We start from the raw sequence: 22,725 nt of genomic DNA, 5'->3' as shown, positions 1-22,725 counted from the left end.
GTATGTGAAATGTTGTCATGTGTCATTAATGTTCTTGGAAATTAACACTGCCAGTGTCGTGTTCTTCTTTTCCTTCGTCCTTGTCTGTATTGCAATGTTAATTTCCAAAAAATATGAATTACCACCAACTCGTCCAAGTTTCTCTTCCAGTATGTGCCAATAAATACTGTTTCTGCTATTTGTGCACCCATACCTGGTCGCCATTACATTAGTAGAATTGCCATTCCCTTGTATTTTGTTATGCCCAAGTGCCCTCCATGCAGTCATTGCAGCATTATATTCCTGAGGCGTTTTGAGATTACGATCTTTGATCCTTGCACTAGTATGCCGTTTATGCATATTAGCTCTGCTTCGACAGGTGCTAATGGGCATGTTTCTTTTGCTAGCCGGTCTGCCATTGTGTGGCTGAAAAGATTATTTAAGACTGATGCTGCACCAATTGTGACGTCGTCTTTCTCATGTTCACGGAATTGCCATTTGCTATCCTGGACAGTGTGTCAGCCAAAAGAAGGTTCTTTCCGGTAACATACTGCAAAGAAATGTCAGAAGGCATTAAGCGCAGAAAAAAATGCAGACAAGGCTGCATGTCCTATAAGTTTTTTTGGGCAATGCGAGTAGGGGTCGGTGATTTGCTTCAACTGTGGTGTGGAAGCCGATAGTAAAATCATGGAAAAGTTCGCACACAAACATTATTCCAAGTGCTTCTTTTTCAATTTGGGCAGATCTTGATTTGGCATTAGCCGATGAGCACAACCCGCCGCGGTTGCTCAGTGGATATGGTGTTAGGCTGCTGAGCACAAGGTCGCGGTATCGAATCACGGCCACGGAGGCTGCATTTCGATGGGGGTGAAATGCGAAAACACCCGTGTACTTAGATTTAGGTGCATGTTAAAGAACCCCAGGGGGTCGAAACTTCCGGAGTCCTCCACTACGGCGTGCCTCATAATCAGAAAGTGGTTTTGGCACGTAAAACCCCATAATTTAATTTTAACAATGAGCACGAAGCAAAGGTGACTGTGCCATAATTTAATTTTAACAATGAGCACGAAGCAAAGGCAACTGTGCTCCAGCCCTTGCCAAGAAGGGCTGCTCCCACTGTGTATCTGGATGAGTCTGATGTTATCTTTGAAGGTCTTGATAAATAGAATACTGCTAGTTGTTGAAAACATTGCAAAACCCTTTCCACTCTTTTTTGTGCACACTCATCTATTCAAACAAGTGATTGCTTTAACGAATGTAGGTAGGTTCTTAGACCTCTGACAAGTTTGAACTAAACCTGCCATAATAATTTATGGCGCCCACCATCTTTTGTACGCCTTGCTTTGGTGTGGGTGGCGGCATGCTAGCAACACATTTTACCAGCTTTCCATCTGGGTTGATGCCATCTTTAGAAATTAGGTCACCCAAAAGTTGTACCTCTTCACTGGCAAAGACACATTTTTCGCGTTTGAGGGCTATGTCGGCTGCTTGTGCTGCAGCTAGGGTGGCTCGAAGGCACCTGTCATGCTCCTCTTGGGTTGGGCCCCACAGAAGCACATCTTTAATATAGATGCGCATTCTGGCTAGGCTATCATAGATGTTATTCATTGCCCTCTGAAACACCTTGCACTCAGTGCGAATTCCAAAAAGAACACTAGAAAACGGTACCAGCAGAATGGCATGCTAAATGTGCAGATATTTGACGATGCCTTTGGAATTTGGTGAAATTCATAATTAGCATCTAGTTTGCTGAATACCTTGGCAACCACCAGCTCAACTATTTGGTCTCTCTTCTTTTTTTGGCTCTCATTTTAAGCATCAATTAATCTGTCTCGTGGCCATACAAATGTGTTGATGGCCGTTCTTCTTTAGGACAGCAACAAGTGGACTTACCCAGTCAGAGGGTTTATGTAGTCTTTCGATGATTTTGTGCTGTTCCATGTGCACAAGCACATCAGCTCTTGAATGGTGTGCTGACTTTGATGCACCGGCAGTGCAACTGGTGTTGACCCTTCTTCCAGGTGAATCTATAGGCTTCCTTCAAAGCAACCCAGGCCAGCGAACAGCTGTGGAAATTTGCAGAGGACCCGAGACTCCAAGTCACTTTGAACCTGCAGGTATTGGACTCTTTGAGACCAGACTGAAGCATTCGCAAGCCTCCTGATAGTGCTTGCCTGCCTTTTTTTGACCACAAGGAAGTCTGTTGGCTCCTCGATTTTGCCAATCCTGAGCAGTAGCTTGACGACCCGAAAGTGCTTAGTTATGCCCCCACTGTAGCCTGTCAATACTGTTGCCAAGGGTTGTTGCTATTTTACCAAGCTTGACATAAAGTGTGTGGGTGGCCTGTGCATCCGTGTCTTGCATCTTGCTATTTTACCAAGCTTGACATAAAGTGTGTGGGTGGCCTGTGCATCCGTGTCTTGCATCGTGATTAGCCAGCTTTACAGCGACTACCCATTTTGAGTTTCTTGACGCGTCGTAGATGCTGAACGCCAGAATATGGAACTCGTCATCAAATTCCTTAGTTTCTTGGGCCTTGCTGAACATTTTCCTTGTTCTACAGCAAGCTGTGAAGGGATTCCTTCTGTGGCACATGCCACAGGTTTTGCCCCACGAGGGCGCCTACCTGGCCTTTGGGTTTTTCCAAAGCTTGTTTTTGACTGGCAACAATTTCTTCTGTTTTGCAGTATTAATTGCTTTTTCCAACATGAGGTGTCGCTCTTGCACCAGTCTGGTCCTCAGCTTGCTGTCTTTCATGTTGCACACGAGCTGGTCTCAAATCATTGTATCTTTCAGCTCTCTGAAATCGCAGTTTTGGGATTTCCACTGAACATATCTCGAAAATTACTCGGAACAGTTGAGTTGCTGGCGCGTTCTCAAGATGCAGTGTTCCTACATTTTGGACTACAGTACTCTTCAAACATTTGTACAATTACATTGTAATCCTCACATTGCTCAGCCATCACCTAGAAGGTGTTTAAAAATATCGATTGCTTCCTGGCCTGCCACATGAAGGAAAATCACTGCCTTCGGTGCCTTTGTCCGCTCTGGTGTCCTAGCAGTAGTGTTGAAGTAGAGAGGTCCATCTGTTCAAGAAACATCATCCAGGTTTTCTGCAGCCTGAAACAGCAGCGGATGCTCCCGTGGAGGCAACGCTTTTGGGGCTGCGGGCATGAATCGGCACTAATGACACCATGTGTTAATGAGCAAACAACATAAGGCTTGGAAAGAAAGTGATCTTTAGTGCAGCAGCTCGCTTTTTCTACATAGGTTAGTCATCACCATTGCCAGACTGGTTACACAATTCCAATGCACCATCTGAACGTTTGTAAGGAAAGAATTTGTCGTCAGGTTCTTCGGGCCGAGTGTGCCAAGCAGTGGTCAATGACAAACACTACTTTCTTTCCTGCTGTACATATTTGTGTAGCTGCAAAAACGAAAGTGCTTCTTCGACCAGCTGAGGTTTTGCAGCCAGCCCTAGTGTCCTAGAAACAAACGTGCCCAGTGCCTCCATCCTGGTCATCACATTGTGAAAGGACAGCTTTGAAGTGTCACAGGAAATGAGAATCTCTTTCTGCTTTGTTACGGTAAGGTTTCAAAGAGGAGCAATCTCTTAAGCTGGTTGAATGCTTCTTTGTGTTTCGCTATTCTTGTAGAGAATCTGTCGAGTAGTTTGACATGCTCTGTGCTTGCACACATTTGGAACTTCCTGATTTCTCTTGCATAGTGACTTTTGTGTCTCACCAGAATGATGCACTCTTTAGACAAATGTGCGCAGCCACACAAGAGATCTTGGCAGTTTTCAATTTGATCATTTACGCATCTCTCCGTTTGTCCTTAGCTTCCATGTGGCAGTGAGAGTTCATGTCTGACTGCTTCCACACATTTAACCAACCGGTTGCAATGACTCATCAAACTGGACTCAGGCTTGTGGCAAGTTTTGCTCCATTTATTCTGTGCAGAAAAAAAATGGTTGTTGTACCCACTTGATTGGCAATTTTTGCGGGGTGGTTTTCTGTCCAGCTTAAGTACTGAACAATGGCAACTTTTGCTTACTTGAACGACTTGAACGACTACAGACTGATTTCAGTGCTGCCAATTTTTTCAGAAGTTATAGAGCAGGCTATTAATGACAGAACTTTAAATTTCTGCACCCGAAATATATTATAACAGAAAAACAGTACGGTTTCCAAAAACACTAATGCATGAAAATGGTGCTGCTACACATTAAAAAAAGAATAATAAGTAACGTTGGAGACAAGTTGTATAAGACTAAGAATATTTCTAGAGTTAAAAAAGGTGTTTGATTCTGTTAGGCATGATATCTTGTTACAAAAATTGAATTAGTGTGTGGGACAAGGGGAGCAACCACTCTTCTCAACCTGTAGTAGTCAAAAACGCTACTTAATGAACCGACTACAGTACATCGACTACATGTGTCATTCAAAGTCAACCCCTGGGTGAAATCAAATTTGGTGTCCCACAGGGGTCTGCTCTTGGGCCGCTTCTTTTTCTGTTATACATTAATGGTATTACAAACATATTACAAACAACTGACATGTTATGCCAGGTGTTATAGGCACGTATCTGTCGAGAGCTTGTGCGCTCTCCAGCAAGAATTTGGCTCAGTAATCTTTCAGAATGGCTTAGAGTAAATGAGCCGGAATTAAACAGTAAAAAGACATAATCGCATTTTGGCCTCGTAATGAGTGTATTGATGAAAGCATAGTAATAGAATTCCGGGATGAAATCCTCCTACATTCCACGTGCCATAGGTTCCTTGGTGTTACGCTTGAAGAAAACTTTAACTGGTACGGTCATGTTGACAGCATAAAAACTAGCATTGCAAGATCCATTGGCATTACTAATAAATCAAAGCATCTATTACCTTCTGAACTGAAGAAGCGATTGCACCTAGTGCATTCACGCCTTCAATACCATTTATCTCCCTGTGTTACCACAATGAAAACTAATGTCGATAGTTTACTAACCTTACAGAAACACATGGTACTTATAACTGAGAATGCGCCCTATAGAAGCCACTCTGCTTCTCTTTTCAAGAAGAGTAAGGAAATCTTATCCACAACAACAACAACAGCAACAACAACAAAAAGCCATTTAAAGATATCTGGCTTAACGAAGGTGCCTTTTTTAGAATATACCTTCTGAAGGAAAACATATATAACACGAGGCACATTACTTACAAGGGAAAGATACGGACAAGTTACGGCATGCAAAAGCAATTTTTCATAGTTGCAGATTTTCTAAATTATGATCCTGCCATGTACACTAATGTAAACGAATCACCATCTCTAGGAATATTAAAAAAAAAGTGAACATGTATTTGTTGTCGCTTTAAAATGATTGTTTACTTTGAAATTGCAAATAGCGTTCAACATTTCTGTTATGTATTGCATGTACCTTCCATTTTTGGTGTAGATATTCACATTGTGTAGCTTGCTTATGAAGTATGCTTGAGTGTCTTGTGTACTGGGAAAGGGGACTGACACTTAGTCAGAAATTCATGCCTCTTTGTCAGCCTCTTGAACAGAGGTTCTTTGTATTTTCTGTCAAATAATCAAACATTCAATTATTCAAGTCGGTGTGCAGTGAACAACGTCTGCTCACTTGATGCAATTTCACGCACTGAATTTTAGTACTCGCTGCACATGCAGTTATGCACTATTGTCGGCATTGGCACACGGAAGGTGGTGAAAGAATTTCTTGGGCCTAGTAATAATTGGTGTCTTAGGCAATTTGATGGCAACCTGACACTAATCTAGTACAAATACAGTCTGGAAATTTTGCTATTATAACTTGAAAGAATGTAAGTTTGGGCATGTTGGTATTAGCCTTGTTATCTGTATTACCATATTAGCTAAAGGCTAATTTGCAATTATATTGTTTTGAGCCTGATGTAGATATTGTGCCTGCTGTATAAGTGAATGAAAAATTCTCGTAATTTTACTTTGGAATTGTGTTTGAACTGAAAATAACCAGCAGTTGCCACATGGAAACTTAGTGTGCAAAAAGTGAAGTATAAGATGTGTTGAGGAAGCTGGCTTGGCTAGCTGCTGCTGGCACTGTGGTGGAGGCTGGCCAAACATGCCTTCAGGCACTCTGTGTGCTGCTTCATGTCTAAAGCAAGAGGGTATTGGTGTAGCTGTGTTTAGATAGCTGTGAAGTGACAGCTTCCTGGTTTAAATGTGTTGTCCATTTTTGTTCTGATTTGATGCCTCTTCACCCACAGAAGTGCGAGGTGCAGCTGTGTTTACTGTGCTGTGATCGCTTGTGCCCCACGAGACAAAGCTTGCTCACACATCTCTGTGCAGGCCCCTGTGGAGGACCATGACTGGCAGCTGAGCACTGCTTCCTCCCCCCTCCCTTTCCCTGCAGCACTGGTGCGTCCTCATCTCGCAGTGAAGCATAGCCGGCACCACTGTGAAGCATGCTGCTCTACAAACGGGAATCGGGAGGCGCAGTTTAGGGTAATGTTTGCTATCATGCTAATTGGTACATGACTAGAGGGGCTTTGTGGTGCAAAATAAGACTCGTACTAAGAATAGACATGACTGCACATAACTGATTCAATTCTTTAATGCTTCACTATGTATACACCCCAGGCATTAGCATAACAACACAATGAATGACTTACCACCAGGTTCACTACAAATTATCCAATCACCAAAGAAATAAAACTAATTTGTGTATAGTGACAGTGTGTAGGTACACTGACACACTTGTCACCAATTTCCTGATAAATGAAATCAATTGCGAGTGTGCGCTTGTTTGGTATCGATTCTTCAACCATGCCTTACGTTGTGCCTCAAACACCTTCTAGCTCTATAGCCATTTTAAGGATTTAGCTAGTTTCTTCAATTTTCCTGTAATTCTTCCATAAGGCAAATGCCATCATTTGTTCTGTGATGAGCAGAGTGTTCCGTATTGGGGTCTGAATTATGCTATATTATGGGCAATTTCAGGTAAGGTTGAGCAAAGGGTGACTTGCTACCATTTCGAGTTGGCCCAACATGTTATTGGCTGATCTCTTGAATACATGGCTCCACACCTATTGTTACTCAGAAAAGTTGTGCAGTTTTTTTTCTTCGAAATGAATGTTGCAGTTACTCCCAAACTCTTTCCAGGACTTGGCAATCCATAACCTGAAATGTGTTTTGAGCAGGTGTGTTCAACTTCTGTTACAAATATTGTGCTCAGACTGATTCACATTTAATAAATAATTTGGAAGGTCAATATTTTAATTAAGGAATTGTAAACATGGTGTTCAGTAGAAGGGACTTTACCGCACAAAAATGGTCGCTTTTCTGTGAGTGTTGGGAAAAATTATTTACCACTACAAATAATATTCCAGCACACATTGCAGCATAACATATTGTGCATAATGAAATGCTCTTTCCAAAAAACATACGTTGCTAAACAAAAAAATTTATTAGGTAAACATAAAAATTCTAGAAAGTGCTATTTTTGCTGCCAGTTGATAAAAACAATAAAGAACATAACATCTGCAAAAAACAATATCAAAAGAAATTCAGAATATATATTTCAAAGATAAATAACCCAGGAATACTGTGAAAAAATAAATGCTCAGTAGACCATCGTTCTTCTGATACAAAAAGGAAACTAAGACCGGTTCATCGCTCATGCCAGGCGGTGAAGCAGTTCCTGGATCTTGTGAAGCATAGGTGCACTCCGCACTTTTCCCACAAGACGTCTGGTTCTTGTTCAACTTTGCGGTCCTCTTAACACATTTTGCAGTTCCGCCTTTTCGGCATCTTCTGAGGATGGTCCGATGAGAAGTCCAAGGAACGTACTTCGCCAGTTCGTTTAGGGTCATGCACGTCTTCCAGGACTGATTGCTCTCAGGGTAGCATACCAGGGGAGGTGTAAGAGTCGCACAGCCCCACATCCCCCCAACCTTAGATCACTACATATTCCGTCAAAACATGTATCACTGTCTAACATCAACGCATGCTTCGCGAACAAGGTAGTGGCCGCGCCAAGGAAATGTCCACACGCTGTCCATAACATGCGAGCCAATATTGTCCTAGGGGTACACTGCTGGCGTCCGCTGGTCACAGCAGCAGCTTTGTAGACTCGACGGCACTATTCCAGGCCAGGACTCCGGAAACGGCAACGTAGTAGTCGGCACGAGCAAGCGTTGCTCGCGCCGACGTGCCCTGCTGGCGAGAGCTGCAGTAGTTGTCGGTGACTGCCCGCTCTTTTCTCTGCCGCCGAGGGTTGCGAGCTGAATACAGGTGGCCGCCGAAGTCACTGCACCTAACCGGCCACAGTATCACCATCACCTTGGGTGGATCGATTGTAGTCCGGGGCAGCAGCGAAGACGATGTGCAGGTGACAGCAAACCAGGGGTGACTCCACTCACGCTGTGTACACTCAACACGCTTGGCAAACACTAAAGTAGTGCAAGGGAGAGGAATTCTGCATGCGCATCGCCCACATGGTACAATGTTCAACTCGGCTAGCAAAAGATTGTGTGGCTACTCAGATGCTAAGTTTACGTGAACGAAGCTCGCTTCCTTGAGTCGAATGAGTAATTTCAATCCGTGCGAGGCTAACTAGAATGAGGGAAAAAGTGCAGCACCTCGACGCCACGGTTCACCAGGTTGTGTCCCTCCATGTGCGACAGGCAGCTTCGTAAAGCCTTAGGCCTAAAGCGTCGCTACCCTGAGCAACGTTACTAGACTAGGTTCAGTTGTTGAACTCTCTGTAGGCGCCGTACATTGCGGGTGCCCCCGTGTCTTGGTTTGCCGCTAGAGGACGGGAGCACCGCAGGTAGCTCTACGCGGGCGCAGCTCCGCGTTGGCGAAGGGGCTCGGGTCCTCTGACTTCGCAACTTATGTACTCAGCAAGTGTTTCAACTGATGCGTTTTTAAATGTTTGTGTAGTCTCGTGTTAGGAGATTGATTAAAAACTTTACGTAGCTGTGAAAATATTGCTGCGCTGCCCGAATGCGCTGTGGAGTCCTTAGTCCAGGGCCGTAGCTGCCCCGGCCATCCACTGCGCTCTATTAATGAGCTGTTGCTGATGAATAGCTGTAAGTAGCTGATTAGTAGTTGTAATCAGCTGTTGCTGCTTAGTACTAATTATTAATGCGAACACATGGTATGGCTCATGAGGCATGTTAGCGGCGACCACACGATGGTCCAAAAAGTCACGGGAGCCCAAGCAAACCAATCGAGGCAGTTCATGACGCCAGTTAAGGCAGTGTGGATTAAGGCAGAGTGAATTAGGCAAAGTTAATGAAGGTACAGCTAACCAAAATAGAGTTAAGGCACTCGAACCCACGACCATTGGGGGAACCTTTCGAACCCGCGACCGTTGGTGTCAATTAGGGTGCTGTGTTAAGGCCCAGTTTCTAAGATATAGTTAAGGCACTTGAACCCACAACCTTTAGTTGCAGTCCAACACACGAACTTTGGTGTTCATTAAGGCAAAGTTAATCAAGGTAGAGATAATTAAGGTACATGTTTAATTACGGTATAGTTCAATACTACCCTCGAACCCGCGAGCATTGGTAGGAGTCAAACCCACTTACTTTTGTGGTAATTAAGACGTAGTTAATTAATGTATAGTTAACTAAGGCACTCGAGCCCACAATCGTTGGTGAGAGTTGAAGCCTCGACCGTTTGGTGGTGGCAATGAATTACCTAACTAGGTGAATTAATTAATTGCATCTTTAATTAATTATCTAAATTATTAAATAATTTCTTATTAATTCATATTTAATTAATTATGAATTACCTAACTAGGCGGATAAAAACATAATTTGAATATCTCCAAGCAAAGGCAAACAACGTTACCTTGGTTGTGTCCAGCTACGCGGCATTCGCATATCTTAAAACTCTAGCTCAAGTTAGCTGGGACACACGGTATATACACTCTCAACACTTCATTTTGGGATGAAAAAAAATGAAGCTAGCACTATTTCTTTCATCAGAGCACCACATTCACAAGTACAATGTTGCAACCTACTGAGCTTTGCTTGCTTGCGAGCAGACTTGCACATTCAAAGTAGGTTCTCGCTACAGGAACGGAGCATAAATATGCATTCGTGTCACCAAATAAAATTGGATGATACGGCCCATAAACTCTTCAAAACGCACACGGCACTTAAAATGCACAAGAGTGTCACAAAAATGCACCGAGACTGCAGCAAAACACACATGTATACAATGCACCAAAATAGATAGACAACGGACAGTGCTTCGTCGCCCCGTCCGCGCTGTGCTGACTGAGCAAAGTGCGACAGCAGCGCCACAAGATGCGAGGATCGGTGGTGGGTCCACGCAGTCACCCTGACAACAACCAGCATACAAAAAACAACACTCAAAATCGGTGCAAAACAGGCAGCCGCGAGGAGACGTCAGCTCTGTTAGGTGGTCCTACCCCACTTGGTGCACACATCATCCGAGTTGACGACGCCCACCGCAGTGACGGAGCGTCTGGTGCCAGGCCGCAATACCAGTCAGCCCGTACTGGCATCCGTGGCCCACGGCCTCCCGGAGCCGCGACTTCATCAGAGTCAAAGGGATAGAAGAAGCTATTTACATAAGAAATTCGGATCACCCACGAGGCTTCCGTACTCACTCACTTCAGGCTTGCCAATGCTCCGTGGGCACTAAGCCTCACTCTCCCAGGATGTACACCACGTGGCTCTCGTACCGACGAATGTCATTAAAAAAAAACTTGCGAAAAGGCTTAGCATGTTGACAAGTTCGAACACACTACAGCCACTGTCGCCTCGCTCAAGAAAGCACACCGCCAACGCTAGCGATCAAAATCCACGCTAGCCCTCGCTTCGGTTCAAACAAAGGTCTCGAACGAAGCAAAACTGTTAAAACTATCATCCGATGCCCCAAGAGGTCCATGGGCAGCCAGATGTGGGATTCTCACCCGTGCTCTTGGGAAAAAGAAACGACAACACAGTAGCGCAAACAATCATGGGGGCATTTATTGCACCTTTCATAGATCAATGCCTGCTAGCCGAGTTGCTATCCACAAAACATGCCGATGGGTGCGCGACAAATCGTGGAAGTCAGACTCACCACGACCGGATAACGAGCGAATATGTTCGCCCCATGCTGGTTACCAACACCTGGTCATTTGCGCGTACGGTCATGCGAACGGTGGCGCGTTCACACGAGGCCTCACGAGACGGTCTCGCAGAAGCGTGGATCGGCGCACGCGCGGAATGTCCGCACTGCTTGCCGACCTCGAGCCAAAGAGGAAGCGCCTTCTCCTGCCCGCGCCCAAGGCCACGCGGCGAAGCCGGATTGCAGGAGACAGAAGCTATGCGGGAAAACAAGATATCAGGGGACGTGAGAGTCGCGCATCCCCACACTGTACAGAACCAAGGTAATGTTTGCTGTCGCTTGTAGATACTCAGATGATTTTTTGCATTCTGCCTGATTACATAATTACTCCTAATTAATCAACTTCTCAAATATTATAATTAGATGAAAAGTGTCAATGAGAAAATTGTAGAGCAACATGAAAAACACCCGATACAGCTTTCTGTTGCTCAATATGTGCTACACAAATACCCGCAAAATTGATGCGCAACTAGCTGCTGGAGGCACTCGAGGCATATGTCAGTGCTAGGCACACCAGTGCTGGCAGAGCCTCAAAACGAGAGTGCTAAAGGGAAGTGTTGTGGAAATAAAGCTGTGTTGGAGTGGCACTCTCTGGGGGAGAACACCGGGGGGTGCATGTTAGCTGCAATTGTTTTCCCACATTCTACGAAATCAACCATCTGAACTCCCTTTTCATCCCAGAAAATGGTAGCCATCATTTTCCCACTCGATTAAGCAGATTGCTTGCATAATTTTCAGTTTTGGTGAAGATGAATAATGCCACTGCATTGACTGTTGTTTTGTTTCTGCGTTGGTGTAGGTTATCCACATCTTGTCGCCTATAACAATGCAGGAAAACAAGTCATGTCTGTCTTGTCGATAGCGGTCAAAAAACGTTCATCCACCTATCATTCTTCGCTCTTTGTGTTGGTCATTAAGCTTTTTCAGTACCCACCTTGTGTACAACTTGTGATATCTAAGCTTTTCCGATACCATCGTGTAAATAGTGGTGCGTCCAACAAAAGTAAATTTATCAGCCAGAGCACTAATCGTCTATTAAATTGCAACTCTTGGTCCATTTGTTAAACTATTTCATCGGTCTGGATACTGGGCCTGCCTCTCCGCTCTTCAACATATACATTTGTGCAACCATTTTTGAAGCCTCAACACCACTGTCTAACCTTTCTGTCACTCATTACTGTAGGTCCATAAACAAGGTACAACTCCTGATCAATTCAGGCAGCTGACGATCCTCTTGCACACAAAAAATCAAATCACAGCTTGCACTACGCAATTGGCGGGCGCAACGATTTTTGCACACATTGTCATCTGCATTCACCAACTAGCAGACGACTACTGAATAAAAACAATAGCTTCAGTGCCTTTGCAAGTAATCAACATATGGTGCTGCATGTGTACAACTTGGTTCTGACCTGCCAATATTTATTTATATGCAAACAGCCTTTACTTTTCGAACATGCCTTGTAAAAAGAGCAGCTCACAATAGATGACCGTAAAATGCACTTTTCTTTGAAAAAAAGAAAAAAAATGGTTCAATATTGCCTTCATGTTGCAGTCAAACGAAAAGCCAAAACTGCATTCACAGCATTGAGAATGTTCTACTGTCAAAGCCAGCGTCATTGCTATTGTTGTCACAAAATGGTGACGGAGCAAGTTTCAGCTTATGATGATCAGGATGTGTACAGGATGTGTACAGGATGTGTACAGAAGCTCCTGTCAAGGGAGGAAGTTATTTTACATGTTCAGCATTGAAGCTGCACCTGACATATTTGGAGTGTCAAGAATCTTGTGTTGCATTGGTAACTGGCAATGTGGACAATTTAGACGTAGGCCACCATCTTATTTGTGACAGTTGTGTCCTTGTTCAAGAAATGCAGAAAATCAAACGCAGTGAACCAGATACAAGTCAATATGTCGTGGTGCATAGTGATAAAGAACTGTCTGAGTGAAAGGCCGGTAGACATTAAAGGGACACTAAAGGTATTAACGCCCTCATGACCCCTACAAATAACCCATTCTCCTCAGTCCGCAGCTGCTGCAGAGCGGCTGACCATGGCAGTGGTCAGACCTGCAACGCGGCACAGGGTGCTAAGAATCTTTTGATCCGGACAGGCTGACACTGGAAGCTGAACCTGGTAACGTTCAACACACAAACCTACGTAGGTGAATCCAGCTTAGCAGGACTCTCTGAGGAACTATCAGGCATTGGAATAAATGAGAAGAAAGGGGGTTAACCGAGGGGCCAGATATTTATTAGTCATATCATGAGAAGCCATCTAACACTGACACCAAGGACAACATAGGGGAAATTGGTTGTGCTTAATAAATGAAGTAAAGAAACGATGCAATAATGGAAATTAAAGTGGAGGAAAAAACAACTTGCCACAGGTGGGAACCGAACCCACAAACTTCGCATTTCGCGTGTGATGCTCTACCAATTGAGCTACCGCGGCGCTGCTTCCCCATGCACTTTTCTTGGGTATTTATGTGTCCTGGTAGAACCCTGGGAGTGTTAGCCAGCGCCACCACTCACAGACATTGGCGGCGGACGTGGAACGTCCTTTTTGCCGCAGGCGTCACGAGAACCTGATCTTTTTGGCTGAAGGCAACTGGTCAGCAAACCCACGCATGTTACCCGAAGGCATCAATGTTGCCGGATTCGAGACCCTCGTTATGTAATAAACGAGAAGAAAGGGGGTTAACTGAGGGACCCGATTTTTATTAGTCATATCACGAGAAGCCAACAAACACTGACACCAAGGACAACATAGGGGTAATTGGTTGTGCTTAATAAATGAAGTAAAGAAATGGTACATTAATGGAAATTAAAGTGGATGAAAAAACAACTTGCTGCAGGTGGGAACCGAACCCACAACCTTCGCATTTCGTGAGCATCTCGAATCTCGGGTCTCGAATCCGGCAACATTGATGCCTTCAGGTAGCATGCGTGGGTTTATTGACCAGTTGCCTTCGCCCAAAAAGATCAGGTTCTCGTGACGCCTGTGGCAAAAAGGACGTTCCACGTCCGCCGCACAGGTCCGTGAGTGGTGGCGCTGGCTAACACTCCCAGGGTTCTACTAGGAGACATAAATACCCAAGAAAAGTGGATGGGGAAGCAGCGCCGCGATAGTTCAATTGGTAGAGCATCGGCCATTAGTTTGATTTCAGTATTGTACAAGTTATTCACTAAGATCAATCGGGTAATCGAGAAATCTGCAGAGTACAATCAACCTCTCTATATGGCTTTCATAGATTATGAAAAGGCATTGTATGCAGTAGAGATACCAGCAGTCATAGAGGCATCATGCTGTCAAGGGGTGCAGGAGGTATACATGAATATCTTCGGAAATACCTACAAAGATTCCACAGCTACCTTGGTCCTCTACAATAAAAGTAGAAAGTTACCTATCAAGAAAGTGGTCAGGTAAGGAGAGACAATCTCTCCAATGATATTGTTACGGGGGAATAAAATATATGTATTTACAATATATACAGTTACGAGGTTGTAGCTCAGTAGTCGGTACCACCATCTACCGATCGTCGAGACACTTCAACTCCTCTTCACCTCACAATGTTCTTTCGCCCACAGCGGCACAAACTCGTATGTGACATTAACCCCCGGCGGCAGAAGCATTGTCTCGATGCTTCCTAGGGTGTTGAATCAGTGTGCGAGTTATAGGGCTTTAGTCGTGAAACGTTCACTATATCAGTTCTTGGTGGGGTAGATGACGTCGAAGTCACAGGTGATATCTCGTGTGAGGCTGGTGACTTGGCGAAGAACTCGGCATGGCCTGACGTATCGCGGGAGCAGTTCTTGCAAAGGCCGACGCGACGGGAAGGTAACCAAAGCAGGACAAGTGACCCAGGGCTGAAATGAATGGCCTGACGACGACTGTCGTAACGGTGCTTTTGGCTAATCTGAGACGCCAGAAAATGGTCACAGGCAATTCGACATGCCGTGGCCGCATGAGCAATGTCGTCGTGAGCGTAGAATGTGGTAGTGGCGGTATTGGAAGGGAGCAGCAAGTCAAGAGGCAGCAGTGGGTCACGGTCATATAGTAGATGGAATGGAGAATAACCAGTAATATCATGACGTGATGAATTTTACGGAAACGTCACGAAGGGTAAGGTGCAGTCCCGATCCCGGTGATCATCAGACACGTACATGAAAAGCATGTCCGTGAGTGTACTGTTAAAACGCTCGATAAGTACGCTTGTCACTAGCAGGCTTTCTAAACGCAGCGCGAAAAGATCGGAGCAACGAAAACAAAGACGGCACGAGTGCGGACTGGCTGATGATAACTGGTGTTGGAAGGCCTTATGAATGCACGAACTCGCCCAAACCTGGATTTTGATTTACTGCGAGCTCCTTCGTGTTAGCACGCTGAACGGAAGGTGCATGTTTATCTCCTGCCCTTGACGCAGGTTTCGTCGCAAAGCGCCGCGAATTTTCTATTTGCACGTGTGTTGTAAAACAGCCTGCATGCAGCTACCATAACGCAGTGCAAATGTAGAGTTTGCATGTGCTGGAAAGCCGGCGCACGCCAGGACGCTGCGCTCCCCCTCGCGCACAGCGAGAAACCGACCGTCTCACGTAGCCGACGGAATTTGCTGCCTTTACAATTTCGGTTACGAGTAGTGTGCGGATGGCGCACAGATGAAGGTCACTACACGTACTGCATGAACCAGGAAACTTTTCACGCGTTTAAACCGTCTTTGTAGATTGCCGACAGCTTTGGACAGTGCACAAATGCCGACGATCGCATCCCTGCTTACGTTCCACGAGGAGGCATGCAGGAACACAACACTACAGTTGTTTGACCGGAAACGAGCTCACCAGATCGGCGAAAGATCGGCAAGATCACTAGATTGCTTTGCAAAAAACATACTCACCAAAGAGCATTTCCAACACGAGGAGATCCCAAGACTTCGCTTTCGTTCGCGTCGAAAGCACTGCTCGCACCAGCATCGTTTGCTTCTTCGAGAGGCCGGCTCTTCGCAGTCGGCTCGTACATGTAGGGAGTAACGCTGAACTCCTCCGAAAAACGCAGTCTCTCTAAATTTTCCATTACCGTCTCAGAAAAACAGCACCAAACTACCTGGCACCGCGCTTCATGTGTAGCGGCAGCGGTCGGTTCGGACGAACGCTAGTGTTGACATCACGAGGCGCCCGACCAATCACCGGTGGAAATAAGACGCGCGAGCTGGGCGTGTCCGCTGCTGCACTTTTCATCGAAATAAAATATATTTGCGCTTTCTTTTGCTCAATATCGATACAATATTCGAATTCGGAGGGTTGAAAACGATTATGTACAGATGTTCACTCGTTTTTTCTTTAAAACCTTTCCCTTTAATGGGCCAGGAGGACATTGCAAAGTGGGGACACCACGTAAGGACCATCTCGAAGTGGTGGAGAAGGTGACTGAGGACATAAGTCGCAGCATCAGGTTGCAGTCGAACAAATTCAGTAGAACGAAGTCGGGACTTGTGGTCGTCGGTCGGGTCGGCAAAGTAATGGGGCAGTTCAAGGGGAAGGGTACCCGTTGCACAGTCAATAAGTGCCGCATGGGCAGTCAGAAAGTCGATTCCAAGAATTCAACGGGAAAATCGGCCAGTACGGTACAGGACTACAGGACACTCGGCCAGTACAGGACTAACACTGGACGGCAGGCAGTGGTAACATGGGCGGTGCGCATTCCCATCACAGCTGTTGTACTTCCATTAGCTACTCGGACGGCAGGCGACTCGGCAGGTGTCAAGACTTTACGGAGACGGCCACGAAGATCTGATCGCATAACCGACACCTGAGTGCCAGTATCGATGAGGGCTTGAACGGGTACATCAACAAAAATTTCAACAAGGTTCGGTCGAGCAGTAGGGGTCAGCAGAGGTTTTGCTGTCCGAGTTGTCAATGCAGCTGCACCTCCGGACGACGAGGTGTGGGTGAACGGGACTGATGGCGTTGCTGCGAGGGCGAGTCGCTAGTGGTGTTTCCCCGAGGTGGAAGGCCAGCATGATATGTTTCAGAGAGGGGTGATAGAGGCCGAGGGTCTCAGTTGAAGCGGCAGTTGGCATATAGTCGAGGTGAGGAGTACCAGCGACTATTATAGCAGTGGCGGGAGATGTGACCGACCCGAGAGCAAGCCAAATTGGCCTGTCATCCAGTGTTCGCCACTCAGAGGGGTTCTGATATCGATTTGGGAACGACTATCAAGGTGCAGCAGAGGCAATAACAGGAGCGGTAGGGGTGGGACGTGGGTGGACGGCAGACTGGATGTCCATATTTGCAATTTCTTGGCGGACAACTGCTTGAATAAGCGAGATGGTCATGTTGTCATGCGTATGGTGGCAGTGAGAACTTAGAGCCATAGCTTCAAGTTCGCGAAAGATCACCTGCGTCAAACTTGGCGTTGTAGGCGTATGTGTCGCCTGAGGGTCGTTATGTGACGCCGGAGGGTCATTGCAGGAGGAAGTGGCAGCCATATTCGGAAGGTGCTTGAAGCGTTGTACGATGCGTTTGCTCTTCGCCTGCTCAAAATTTTGGCATTCCTTAATGATGGACTCAACTGTTGAGCAGTTCCTGCAAAACAGGAGGAAAGGGCATCCGCGATGCCCTTTCCTCGCCCTTGATGCTCTTCAAGATGTGTCCGACCTTATCAGCCTCCAGCATGTCCACGTCCGCTTTATGGCAGAGAGCCAGAACGTTTTGAATATACGCGACATACGATTCGGTTGATGCCTGGGCACGAGACGCTAGCTCTTGCTTGGCCTCCATTTGACGTCCCACAGGTTTTCTGAAAAGATAGCGTAGCTTTTCCTAGCAGGAGTCCCAGCTTCTAATGTCTGCTTCATGCGTCTCGAACCATACCTTCGCGATTCCTCCCAAGTAAAAGATCACGTTGGCCAGCAAAAGTGTGGCACCACTTGTTGTGCTTACCGACGCGTTCATACGACATCAGCCAGTCTTCGACGTCGACCTTGCCAGTGCCGATGAAGATTCCCAGGTGACATAGCTGGGTTAGCACTACTTCTGCTGGTGTCTGAGTGGTGGAGGCAGCGTTAGCGGCGGAGGCAGCGTCAGTAGCCATAACAGCAGAATAGATGTAATGCCCGCTGCGAAGATCCAGGGTTGGCTTGTGGTGAGAGTACCCAGCACCTCCACCAAAATGTTACGGGGGAATAACATATATGTATTTACAATATATACAGTTACGAGGTTGTAGCTCAGTAGTCAGGGTACCACCATCTACCGATCGTTGAGACACTTCACCCTCCTCTTCACCTCATAACATCCTTTCGCCCACAGCAGCAGAAACTCGTACGTAACAATATTCACTACATGCTTGGAAGCAGCATTCAAGCTGTTAAAAACTGGGAAGGCTAAGGAGTGAGGATCAACAGGGAATATCCCAGCAAGCTTCGGTTTGCAGATGACATCCTGTTCAGCAACACTGGAAAGGAATTACAACAAATGATTGAGGACCTTAACAGAGAAAGTGTAAGAGTAGGGCTGAAGATTAATATGCAGAAGACAAAGATAAGCAGGTGCTTTAGCATCACGTTAAGCCAGGGTGCTTGTTTAGAACACGATGAAGGGGAATGACTTCGTAAGTTAGTTCACTTTCGCTTTAAATACTCGCCAGTTTTCATGGATGGAACACGTCCAGAACTGTGGGAAGAAAGTGCCAGTGAAGTGCTCTAGCTCTGCATTAATGGCTGGAAAATCCGCAGTCTTGTAGTTTCTTAGTAACTTGTATTGTCTTGAAGAGTGAGGGGAACGTGACGGCATAGTTAGATAAATTACATTGTGGTCACTTAGGCCCGGAAAAAAGCCAATTGAAGATATGTTTTCGGGTGAGGTGGTTAGCACAAGATCGAGTATAATGGCTGATGTCTATGCAATATGAGTTGGTTGTTTTATAATTTGTACAAGGTTGAACTAAAACACAAGTTAATGAATGCAGAACATTCAGATGAAGCAGGTAAGACATAAAAGGAGGGACTGTTCCATGGAATTGCGGGAAGGTTGAAATCACCAAAGTCGTAAAGAGGAGCCTTCGGAAACTTTGAAAGGACCATATTTATGATGTCGTGCAGGTCGTTGTAGAAGGAAGCCTGGGAACTTGCTGGTGACCCACACGACTGCTAAACATTCTTTTTTGATGGTTGAATAATTAGCCTCTGGTTTTGTGAGACTACGGCGCACGTACGCAATTGCAGATTCTGCACCGTCTTGCCATTGAACCAGAATGGCTCTGAGTCCTACGTTTCTTGCATCTGTGTGAATTTCAGTCACCGCGGTGTCATCAAACTGCGCCAGCACAAGAGCAGATTGAAGGCGTTTGCGCAATTCGGCGAAGGCCTGCTCTTGGTCTTCCGTCCACGCAAAGGACACAGCTGGGCGAGATGTTCATCGAACGTGCTGGAAAACACAACAATGTCGTCTAGGTACACTAGGCACGTCTGCCACTTTAGTCCAATGAGTACAGTGTCCATCATTCGTTGAAACATAGCAGGAGCGGAACAGAGACCGAGAGGCAGCGCTTTAAATTCAGTCACAAAGGTGGTTTTTCACGGTCGCACTCGTCCACTTCGATTTGCTTGTACCCTGACTTTAGGTCTAACGAGGTGAAGAACTGAGCATGACGCAAACGGTCCAAAGCATCGCCGATCTGTGGCAGGGGGTAAACATCTCGTTTGGTGACTCAGTTAAGCAGTCTGTAGTCAACGCAGAAGTAGTCAAGTAAAACTCTTGCTTGGGCTAGTTGGTTCATGCTTGAAGTAGTAAAGGCAAGATGCAGAAGACCAGGACTCAGGAAGAAGAACACAAACGACAGGACCGGCGCGTTTGTGTTCATCTTCCTGAGTCCTGGTCTTCTGCGCCTTGCCTTTACTACTTCAAGCATGAACCAACTAGCCCAAGCAAGAGTTTTACTTGAGCATATTTCTTCTACATTAGGCCATTTCTTTCAGCAGAAGTAGAGTGTGTTGTCTTTCTTTTTTACTAGTACAGTCGCCGACCGTTTATTCAGACCTCACGGGGACTGCGGAAATGTCCGAATAAACAGGTGTCTGAAAAAGCAGATTAAGAAAAAAAAATGAAATCCTTTATTTCCACGCGCTTATTCGGGCTCGGCAGTAGGCTTGAAGAAATCGTGAATGCGCCGTTGCACGCTGTTCCGTTTACGCGCAGTCAGATAAGCCTGAATCTCGGAGAGGGTCGTACGGTCACTGTTTGTGCACGCTCCGCATGCGACGGCAGCGTAGCACATTGTGCGTCATCTTCCGACTCGGAGTCATCGTCCGGCGGTGCAGCAGAAACCTGACAAATGATCTCGCCGTCGTTGAGTTCTGCGCATGTCAGTACTGCAGTGTCAGCACCTGTGAAACTGTCAAATGAGACGGTGTCCGGAATCGCAATGCAACCACTGCGCAGGTCTCGGCAGAACATTTTCCGCGTCAGTAGGGAGCTCATCGGAAGGCGACAAATCTTAGGCCTCCCGGCACCCGCTTGCCGGCATTCCCCAGCGAAGTCTGCGCGGGCACTGTTGGCGCCATTAGACACTTGACGCGATGTTTCCGTACGCCGCGTTGGATCACCGAAACCTCGACACAGCACACAAAGCAAACACCACCGCGCCGACACCAGTCGCACAAACGAAAAACGTAGCCTGCTCGCAGCGTCGTGCGCGAAGAAACAAATCAGCTGCTGGATTGTCTTGACATGGCTTACTAAGCTGAAACTGGAACTGCTGTAGAGCCACTCTATCGAACCAGGCAGAAACGATGATGATGAGCGGGGATTTCCAGTAGCGCCACTTCGTGGGGCAGCAAGGAGGCTCTGTTCAAAACAAAAATGGCGTTCAGCAAGTCGAACTATGCGCCGGTCATAGTCGGTGCATGATGCTCTCAATCGAGTTGGCTCAAGGAATGTCCGAAAAATCAGACGAGAGGTTGCAACGTGTCCGAACTTTCGGCAGTTGTTATACATTATGGTCTATGGGGGGAATGGCGGTGCCGCGAAGCTGACCAAATAATCGGGCATGTCCGAATTTTTGGAGTCCAGAAAATCGGTCGGCGACTGTACAACAGGCAATGCCCACGGACTTGTCGGTGGCTGGATGACGTCATCATTTAGCATTTCTTGAACTTGACGTTTAATCGCCTCCCACTCCATAGGTGACACGCGGTATGGATGCTGACTAACGGGCTGCGCCAACTCCTCTGTAACTATCCGGTGTTGCGTAACGGAGAATTCTGTCACTAGGCCCAGCAGCTGATCCTTCTGTACATCTGCTAAGTCAGCAATGTGGACGCGGGTACTTAGGCTGGCGTGAGTTGTTGCATTTGAAGTCACTTGTAACATACCAACGTCTGAGAAATCGGCAATGTCATTTAGGAACGCTACAGCTGTACCTTGAGGGACGCGCTGATACTCATTGCTGAAGTTGGTCAACAAAACTTGCGAGCACTTATTTTGTAATCGTACAAGGCCCCGGGTGATGCAGATGTGTCTTTTGAGTAGCAGTGGGTTATTTGCCTCAGCAACACCCTCATAGTTGTCAAATGCGTTGCAAGTTAGGAGGGTCAATACGCTGCTCCTTGGTGGCGCTGTGATGTTCTCGTCAACAATCCTCAAGGTGTTGACATAAGTGTCGTCAGTGCTGCTCCTTGCTAAGGCCTGCACCATCGAAAACATTACCCACAACTTTTGTAAGTGAATTACGGCTCCATTAGCCTGCAGAAATTACATTCCCAGAATTAAGTCCCTCGAACAACTCGGGAGCATAACGAAATCTCTGAGGTACGTAAACCCACGAATGCTCACTCGCGCTGTGCATATTCCTACCGGGGTTAGCAGATCGCCACCTGCAGTGCGAATCTGCAACCCAGTCCACTCAGTAGAAACTTCAGCTTACAGGCAAGGTCCATGCTCATAACTGAGGTGTCCGCTCCAGTGTTGATTAACGCCATTATTTCTTCGATGTCTACGATGACGGGAATGTTCGAAATTACTACCTCTGGTACGATGTTTGACTGTGTCTGTACAACTGCATCATTCTGTTTACGTTGTCGTCGTCGTAGTGGAAGATCTTGTGTACAGTCGACATCAGCGGCCTCACCTCCGGAGGTCGCTGAACTCGGTTTTCCCGACCTGCCGGGTTTAGCAAGTGGTGTGTTGAAGCGCCGCGAGAGAATGCTGGGCTTGGTGATAGTGACCTGTAACAAGCAGGAGACAACGAACGGCGCTTGTGCCATCGCTGATCAACATTGCGACGATTTGCCACGAAACTCTCTATTTTTGGTGGCCGCTCACCAGGTCATGGATGAGGTGCATTTGGCGAGAATCTACAGAGCCCCACATGACGATAAGGACACATTCTGTAGATGTGCCCGGCTTTGCCACAACGGAAACAAAGGTGCTTGTAGTTTGCGGTGTGCCAGACCTCACTCTTCCTAGTTCTTGCTTCGGTGATGTGTGGTGAGCTGCGAGGCCTGAAGCTGTGGGATCGCATGCGCATCCCAATGTCTTCAGAACGGCCACGCGGTTATCAAGCTATAATCATGTGCTTGCTCACGGAGGGTGGCTGGAAGAGGGCACGTTCGCCGC

At 46.4% G+C, this 22,725-nt stretch overlaps 1 protein-coding gene across 14 annotated transcripts in view; it reads left to right on the top strand.

Annotated features, from left to right (window-relative positions):
- faf (ubiquitin carboxyl-terminal hydrolase-like faf) overlaps window positions 1-22,725 on the top strand; it is an 819,194-nt gene that overhangs the window by 78,182 nt on the left and 718,287 nt on the right. For 9 of the 14 annotated variants that reach the window (XM_075682882.1, XM_075682880.1, XM_075682879.1 and 6 more), the window contains exon 2: window positions 6,312-6,467. The exons of 2 other annotated variants lie outside the window; for them this stretch is intronic. The gene's annotated coding sequence lies outside the window, so the exon portion shown is untranslated. Of the gene's footprint in view, window positions 1-2,000; window positions 2,097-3,820; window positions 3,913-6,311; window positions 6,468-22,725 lie in introns of all 14 variants that reach the window. 3 more of the 14 variants (XM_075682869.1, XM_075682870.1, XM_075682871.1) reach the window with 3 other exon arrangements.

This window comes from Dermacentor variabilis, chromosome 2, assembly GCF_050947875.1.
Source record: "Dermacentor variabilis isolate Ectoservices chromosome 2, ASM5094787v1, whole genome shotgun sequence".
NCBI lineage: Eukaryota > Metazoa > Arthropoda > Arachnida > Ixodida > Ixodidae > Dermacentor > Dermacentor variabilis.
This window is presented reverse-complemented; position numbering and strand designations above follow the sequence as displayed.